The following is an 8,255-nucleotide window of genomic DNA, read 5'->3' on the forward strand; positions in this document are numbered from 1 at the left end:
CACACACACATACACACACACACACTTTAAAAGGAAAGGAGAAGGTCATTCTGCTTATTGAGGTAAAGGAATTCAGCAGCCAACACAAAAGAAACTTTCCCCGAGATGATTTGCAGAGGAGGCCTGGTGTTTCCCAGCTATTCAATACCTGAATGTGTTTTCATGTTTTCAAGTCAAAAAACAAGGGTCTTGATCAGGAACACACAGGGGAGGGGCCCCTTCAACAATGACCAAGCCCAGTGAATTTTGACCCAAGGCCAGAAAAATACTGGTTTTCATGTTGGCATGATGGATTATTTGCTAAAACACGAATGTTATATTCATTAAGGGAGATATTTTGCCTTGCTGATGAAGAAAAATTTTTTTGTAAATAAAATGCTTAGCTTTGACAAGGATGATGTTAAATATATGCAAATTATCTGACAAAGTCGCAATGACTCGATGTAGAAAACACGTTTGTTTCCCGCTGCTGGTGTTTTCTAAGACGTCAGAGCTACCTCTACTTGATGTGTGCAGGCTGAATATGATCATCTTTCCGCAGAAATGCATAGAGTATTTTAATAGTGTGTTTACTATCTACCAGTTTTGAAATAGTTATCACTTAAAATATGATCACAGAAGGCATAAATATTCAATACTATATAAATTCACTAAAAGTACAGGAACTGATGCCTCTTAGGGCCCTTCCAAGGTATAGAAGCATTTAGCTTGATTCAGTAAATGGTTATTATTAATACCATCTTTTCCTCACTCTCTGAAACTTGCAAGGCACTGTTTATATGTTTGCCCTTGACATGTGTTCTCATATTTCATCCTCAAACGTGGGTTTTATCGTCCCCTTGAACAAGGAGAAAACTAAGGCTGAGAACATTAAAGTAATACGATCATGGCAGAGGGGAGATTTTTAAAGCCAGCCTGACCACGCTCTTTCTGTTGAATCTTCATCCTGTCTTGTTGGTTGTTTTTGGTTTTGAAAGGAAAGAACAGTATGGTTCTATTTGGTTTTTACTGCATTTATTCCATCACTGGAAAGCCCTATCTTGCCTAAACCAGACTGAGGTTTAGAAATAAACATACGTCAGTAGGTCTTTCATATAAGGTATTTCTCTCTGTGTGTCTGTGTGTGTGTTTGTGTGTGTGCGTGTGTGTGTGTTTGTGCGTGTCTGTGTTTGTTTGTGTGTGTGTGTGTGTGTGTGTGTGTCTTTCTGTCAGCTTGTGCTCAATGATCTAACACGATTTTGGATCCAGAAAGACCTATTTGATTCATTCATGATTCCCTGACACGTGACCCATGTGCTTTATCATTTTATATAGAACATAGTCATTGCAGCTAGGATAGCATTGCCTGTGATGTAGACTTTCTTCTTTATATACAGATTGAGATCGAGCCAATGCAAACACACTTGACCCTCTGGATGTTACCAAAAGAAAAGCAGCTCCATCCTCAAAACTCAACGTATTGTGTTTCTCCAGCATACACTAGTGCCCTCTGTCCTGCATTTGCCACTAACAGTGATTTTGAGTAACTCCCTCGGGCCCCTGAGCCTCAGCTTTCTCACTGGGCACTCACTATCTGAGTCTCACTTCATAGGATTGTTGTCTCAAATGAGAAAATGTGAGGGAAGAATATTTTTAAGGTTAAATCCCCCATGTGTTGTAACTTTAAAAACGATGACGAATCCTGTGATTGGAGCTCATCGATCTGGTGCTCCCCTGGACAAGGTGTTAGGTCAACCACCCACTTGCTCGGTCTGTGCACTTCAGGTTTTCTTTCTCCCTAGACACTGTGACATGCGTGGTGCCCTTCAAAACTCATGTTAGAAAGCATGGATAATAAATTATTAAGGGAACAAAGGCCAAGCTCATTGAAAAGCTATTGCTCTGTGGGTAAATACAACCCCACTGTGTATTAAACAAAAATTAAACTCCATTTTCTTTTTTATAGAGAAGTTGCCATCAATTCAAATCCCGAGAACAAGGCCCGGGACGTAGTTAATAGTCCGCGGCCTGGCCAGCCCCGGCTTTGAAAGCTTGGAAGCCTTCCTGAAGTGCTGCTTGTGTCCAATTATAACTCACTACTTACCATCTTCATAATTTAAATCTGTCTGCCCCTTAGGGGGGGAAATTTTTGCTAATCAAAGCCATGAATGTACCTTTTTCCTTTTGACAGCATTAAATTAAAGCTAAATGGTCGGTTTTGAATGAGTTACTGTGAAGAATAAAGGCATTAATGAGGTAATTTCATTATGGAGACTCATCCAGGCCTATGTGAAAACGAGGGAAGTAAGTGGAAAGGAAAGCTGCTGAGGAAATTAGGGTTCCTTCCACCCTAATTAATGTTTGGGGGCATTTAGTACAGGCACCAAATTAACTGCTCCAAAGAACTCTCATTGAAAAAAATACATTGTTGCCCTCCCTTGTAATTAGAAGACAGTACAAGGAGAACACTCTGTGAGTATAAAGCCAGCCTTTAACTTATTCGTCGGGCTGCAGAAAAACTCGCCATTATGGAGCTGGAGTTTAAGGAAGCACTAGCCATACAATATAGGATTGTTTAGGTCCTTGGACTCTGTGAGCTGTAAACAGGTAGCCTCTGAATGAGGAATTATGAGACTCCTGGGAGGCCTGGCTTCCCAGCAAAACAGTCTTAAATGCATCTAAAAGGAAGAAAGAAAGGTGAATAGGCCCAGCGTGGTTCGCAAAAAGAATGCTCAATGCTTGTCTTAAGTGATTACATGATGTTGCACGGCCCCTCTCACTGAGTTATCTTTACACTGCTTTTGTCTCCTCTAATTGGAGCTGATGAGGTGCTAATTGGAGGCCTTTTTAAAGAGCCCACTACTTTAATCATTGGAAAATTGAGGGAGGCTGAGGGAGTGGAGTTAATGAGACCGGGTAGAAAAGAGAAAACTTTAGCTAGCTTGACAAAAGTGAAGCTGTGGTTTGTGTGTATCTCGGAAGGGTGACAAGGAAGGTGCGAGGGGGGAAAAAGGGGAGCTCGGGATGTTTTATTAAAAATAAAACATTCTGCAGCATCTTCGAGGTCAGCTGGAATAAGGAGAATCTGGTTAGTCTGGCGGTGTCTGTTCTTTAATTCTGGCATTGGGCCTGAATTCAGACTGAAGGCTTTAGGGTCCAGCCCTCAACTCCCCTACGAAATTGTAGGAAGAAATTGTGTGGAGTCGGGCGTGCCTCCCGGTGAGCCTTGTTCCTCTTCTCAGAAGGCAAGTTTTTCTTGAACCCTTTGGATGGGTCTTTGCTGCTGCTTCTGGTGGCAGAGAGGACTCTTGATCTCAGACCTTCCTCCGTGACTGTCACAGGCGGGGAGTGAAGCGTGGTGGTCAAATCTTCAAGGGACAGGAATTGGGGAAAAGAAAACAGAATTGACTTAAGAACAGTGACTCTGAAGTTGGGTGTGTTCTGATTCGAGGTTGCTTTTTTTTTTTTTTTTTGCTTCTCCTTTATGCTTTTCTGTGCTTTCCAGTATCTAGAATGAGCCTGTATATCATCAGCAAAATACAGTTTGGGCCAGATGTGGTGGCTCATGCCTATAATCCCAGCACTTTGGGATGCTGAGGTGGGTGGCTCACCTAAGGTCAGGAGTTCAAGACCAGACTGGCCAACATGGCCAAACCCCATCTCTACTGAAAACACAAAACTTAGCCAGGCGTGGTAGTGCATGCCTGTAATTCCAGCTACTCGGGAGCTTGAGGCATGAGAATCGCTTGAACCCAAGAGTCAGAGCTTGCAGTGAGACAAGATCGCACCACTGCCCTCCAGCCTGGGCAACAGAGCAAGACTCCATCTCAAAAAATATAAAATAAAATTTTAATAACTTTTTTTTTTGAGACAGAGTCCTGCTCTGTTGCCCAGACTCAAGTGCAATGGCGCGATCTTGGTTCACTACAACCTCCGCCTCCTGTGTTCAAGCAATTCTCCTGCCTCAGCCTCCTGAGTAGCTGGGACTATAGGCGTGCACCACCACATCTGGCTAATTTTTGTATTTTTAGTAGAGACAGGGTTTCATCATGTTGGTCAGGATGGTTGCAAACTCCTGACCTCATGATCTGCCCACCTATGCCTCCCAAAGTGCTGGGATTACAGGAGTGAGCCACTGTACCCAGCCAAAATTTTAGTATCTTTATTCAAGATAACTTTGTTTCTTTAAGTAGCAAAGAAATAGAATGGAGTGTGTGGCAGGAACGAGAGATATGCTGTGGGAAAAGTGGGCTTCTAGAAACATCATCTCAGGGGTGCCGAGCCTGGGTTGCCTGCTCTTGCTAAGCAGCAGGACCCATGGAGTGTTGGGACACCATGGAAATTCGGAGAGAAGCATCATGCCCAAGGGGTACACAGACTCCCACGAAACTCTCCATTCCCTGGCCTCTTGGAGGATGTACAAAGTATGCCAAGGGATTTAGCACTTTTTATATTACCTCATATTATGTATAACCACCACCGCTTCTAGAAGGTTAATTTCCCCATACATTCTAACCTACTTTAGTGCAATGACCCTGCCGTTTGTCTTCCACTCCCACCTAAGTGCCCAAGCTTAACTTACCTTTTCCACACTGCCCCAATGTAAAATCCAGCCACACACTACAGCGCATCAGCCAAAGAAATATGAAATTGACATGACACAGTCGGCCTGTAAATACGAGCACGTGACATGGGCAAAACCTAGTGGGATCGAAGTTTATCCTTGGGAAATGAGTTGACACCTGTCAAGTGGTGGGAACAGTGCCTGGTACTCAGTTAGGGGTCACTAATTTAAAGCTGACACAAGGTGACTGAGAGTCAGGGAGAGAAACTGGGAAGCAGATAGTCCTAAAAGGCAGAAATGATTGTGCAAGGCAGGAGAGGCAGCATTTGGTTTTGAAAACTAAATGTACGGAAGAGTTTTGTATGGGGAGGGATATGTAGAATGAACATGACGTATGTCATTCAGGGATTGAGAAGGCAGCCTGCCAGCATCTGAGCTCTATCTAGGTCAGTGACATAGCACTTCCCACAGAGAGAAACAAGATCTTGGCATTAGAAGGAGCCTTACAGGTGCTGTGACTCCAGACCACTGTTCTGCAGATTAAGTGATGGGCTCAAAACCATCCAGGTCATGGAGAGTGGCTGAGTCTGCAGCAGATTCTAGGTCTTTGACCTACCAGGCCAGCGCTGCTTTTCTTTTTCTTTTCTTCTTTCTTTCTTTTTCTTTCTTTTTTTTTTTTTGAGACAGACCCAAGCTGGAGTACAGTGGCACAATCTCTTCTCACTGTAACCTCTGCCTCTAGGTTCAAGTGATTCTCCTGCCTTAGCCTCCTGAGTAGCTGGGATTACAGGCACCCACCACCATACCCAGCTAATTTTTGTATTTTTTGTAGAGATAGAGTTTCACCATGTGGACTAGGCAGGTCTCAAACTCCTGACCTCAAGTGATCCACCCACCCTCACCTCCCAAAGTGCTGAGATTACAGGCATAAGCCACATGCCAGGCCTCTTTTTCCTAATAGCACACAGACTCACAGAATGGAGAACTTGCCAGCCTCCTCCTCTAAAGTTTCTGAGTATGTTAGATTAGCACAGGAGACCCCATCGTATAGATGCATATATATACATACACTGACACACATATACGGACACCTAGACCTGCACGTCAGCCCCAAGTTCAACCTGATTCACTCAGTCACTTCTGTATGCAGGCATTCCGCATCCAGGGAATCTTGGGATGCCCACGAAGTACTGTGTCCTGAGCTGAGTGCCAGGGATACGACGGTCAGCAAAACCTGACACAGCCTGCCCTGTGGAGCTTATTGTCCAGTGCATGGACAGACGTGGCACAAAGATTTCCGTGAGGATCGTGTTGATTCTCATGGTGTGTTCAATGCTGTGGAGGAAAAGCACCAAGGACGAACACGGTCCTATTTATCAAAGACTCCATGTGACACAGGCAGGTGCTCTGAAAACCCTGAGCGACAGTCAGCAGGCAGAAGAACCTCCCCTCCAGCTGCTATGAAAGCAGCTTCTAATGAGTTAATGAGCAGCCTGAGGATGGAGGGCGAAGGGGAGGGTGAGGGGGAGGCGGAGGGGACAAGGTAATCTGCACAGCATTAGCAGATGCTTCAGCAGGAGGCTGGGGAAGCTATTTGCCAGTTGGCTGCAGCTTCTGAAAGAGCAGGCAGAAGGGTCAATCAATGTGGCCTTCATCAGTTCAGTGACCATATTTTAAAATAATAATAATATTAAAAAAGAACACGTAATCTGTTTTTGTTTTGCAAATTAATTTGATAAAATAACTTGCACAAACACAAAAATTAAATTGAACTTAGTTATACAATTATTCAATTGGCTCTATTGAAAAAATATATATACTTTTTTATGAGGTCTGGGGCATGTAGGAGCCAGAAATAAAGCTCTCAGCATTTTAGCTGGACAGGGGGGTTTGAGGGCTGTCCAGCCATACCCATTAATAAGAAAGGAAGATCCAGAAAGATACAACACTTGGTTATAGGTCATGCCAATGGCAAGGTTAGAGGGTAGGGCTCCTGTGTGATAATTCGGTGCACTTTTTTCTTTTTTAAATAGAGTCAGGGTCTTGCTGTTACCCAGGCTGGAGTCCAGTGGTGTGATCATAGCTCACTGCAGGCTCAAACACATGGACCCAAGCAATCCTTCCACCTCAGCCTCCTGAGTAGCTAGGACTGCAGGTGCACACCACCGTGCCAAGCTAGGTTTTAAATTTGTTGTGGAGATGGGGTCTTGCTATGTTGCCCAGGCTGGTTGCTCAGTGCACTCTTGAGTACAGCGTCCCATGCACTTTGATCCATGTACTCTGGTCAGCTGCACACTCACAACACACGCAATTAAATACACAAAAAGCTCCTGCATATTGTTACTAATAAAAGAAATGCAATTTAATAATAATATACCAATCTTCACCCACCTTGGAAAAGTTCAACAAAGCAAGAAAACTGGCAACATTACTGGGATTGTATTAACAGGACTCAGGAGGCAACTTGAAGACGCTTCTACTAGAATGCTTTCGGCATTATCAAGGATGATAATTGACATGGACTGAAACACATCAAATACGCTAAAATCTGTGAGTTCATGGCATCAAACAAACAGAAAAACAGTGACAGCCAACAACAAGAAAAAAATAAATGTTATTTAAGAGGATGTCTGAGAACCAACTTTGTAGTTTAAAACTAGTTTTTGTTTTTTTTAAAGGAAAGGCATTTTCCTGCTTATACTGTAGATCAAAGTAAATAAATAGTTGATGAGAGGAAATTACTTTTTCTAGAAGCATCCCACTAATAAGTGAAGAGGACATGATGGATTTAGAATGTCACCATTTTATCAAACCTAATAAAATAACAAATCTAGGAAATGACGGTCAGTGCCTGCTCATAACCAGACACGATGCACCTCCTAATGGAAGTTCACATTGCCCTCTGCCTATGAACTGTTCTTGCCAAAAATCCCAACTGGGTTGGCCAGTACTTCTGATGGCTCAGCATTCTCACAAACATGGCCTTTGTCCGGGCTCTGAGGTTCTCACTTGCTGTTTTGCAATAAACTCCTAACTGATCCGCCAGCATCTCACAGCCCTCCAGCCTCCTCACCTCAAATCACCAGTGTGATTCATGTAAAATGTGTGTCTGTCTGCAGCTCCCTGCTGCTCTAACTGGTCAGGCCCTGCTGTGGGTTGAATTGTGCCCTCCCCAAGAGACACGTTCGAGTCCTAAGCCCTGGTACCTATGAATGTGACCTCATTAGGAATAGCATCTTTGCAGTTATAATCAAGTTGGGATGAGCTCATAATTGATTAGGGTGGCCCTGCATCAATGACTGGTGTCCTTATAAGAAGGAAATTTAGACACGGAAACACAGAAGGAAGACGGCCATGTGCAGATGAAGGCAGAAATTGGAACGATGCATCTACGAGCAAAGAAATGATAGAGATTGCTGGCAAGCACCAGAAGTGACAGGAGCTACCATCCAGCTCATCTGCAGAGGCTCCGTCCCTCATACCCTACGTCAGCTACAACGAGTCAATCACAGTTCCTCAAGGGAGCCAGGCTCTTGCATCCTTGACCTTTGTACATGTTGCTCCCTTCACCAATAATCACTGTCATCCTCTCCTGCCACTCAGATGCCCCCCGGTCTTTGAAATCTTAGCTTTCCTCCTGGGCAGAATTAAAGTTTTTATGGGCCCCCAAAGAACGTGTGCCCACCTCTTCCTTTATGTTTTCCAAGCAGCA

This window comes from Aotus nancymaae, unplaced genomic scaffold (assembly GCF_030222135.1).
Source record: "Aotus nancymaae isolate 86718 unplaced genomic scaffold, 86718_ANA_hifiasm-v0.15.2.pri h1tg000020l, whole genome shotgun sequence".
NCBI lineage: Eukaryota > Metazoa > Chordata > Mammalia > Primates > Aotidae > Aotus > Aotus nancymaae.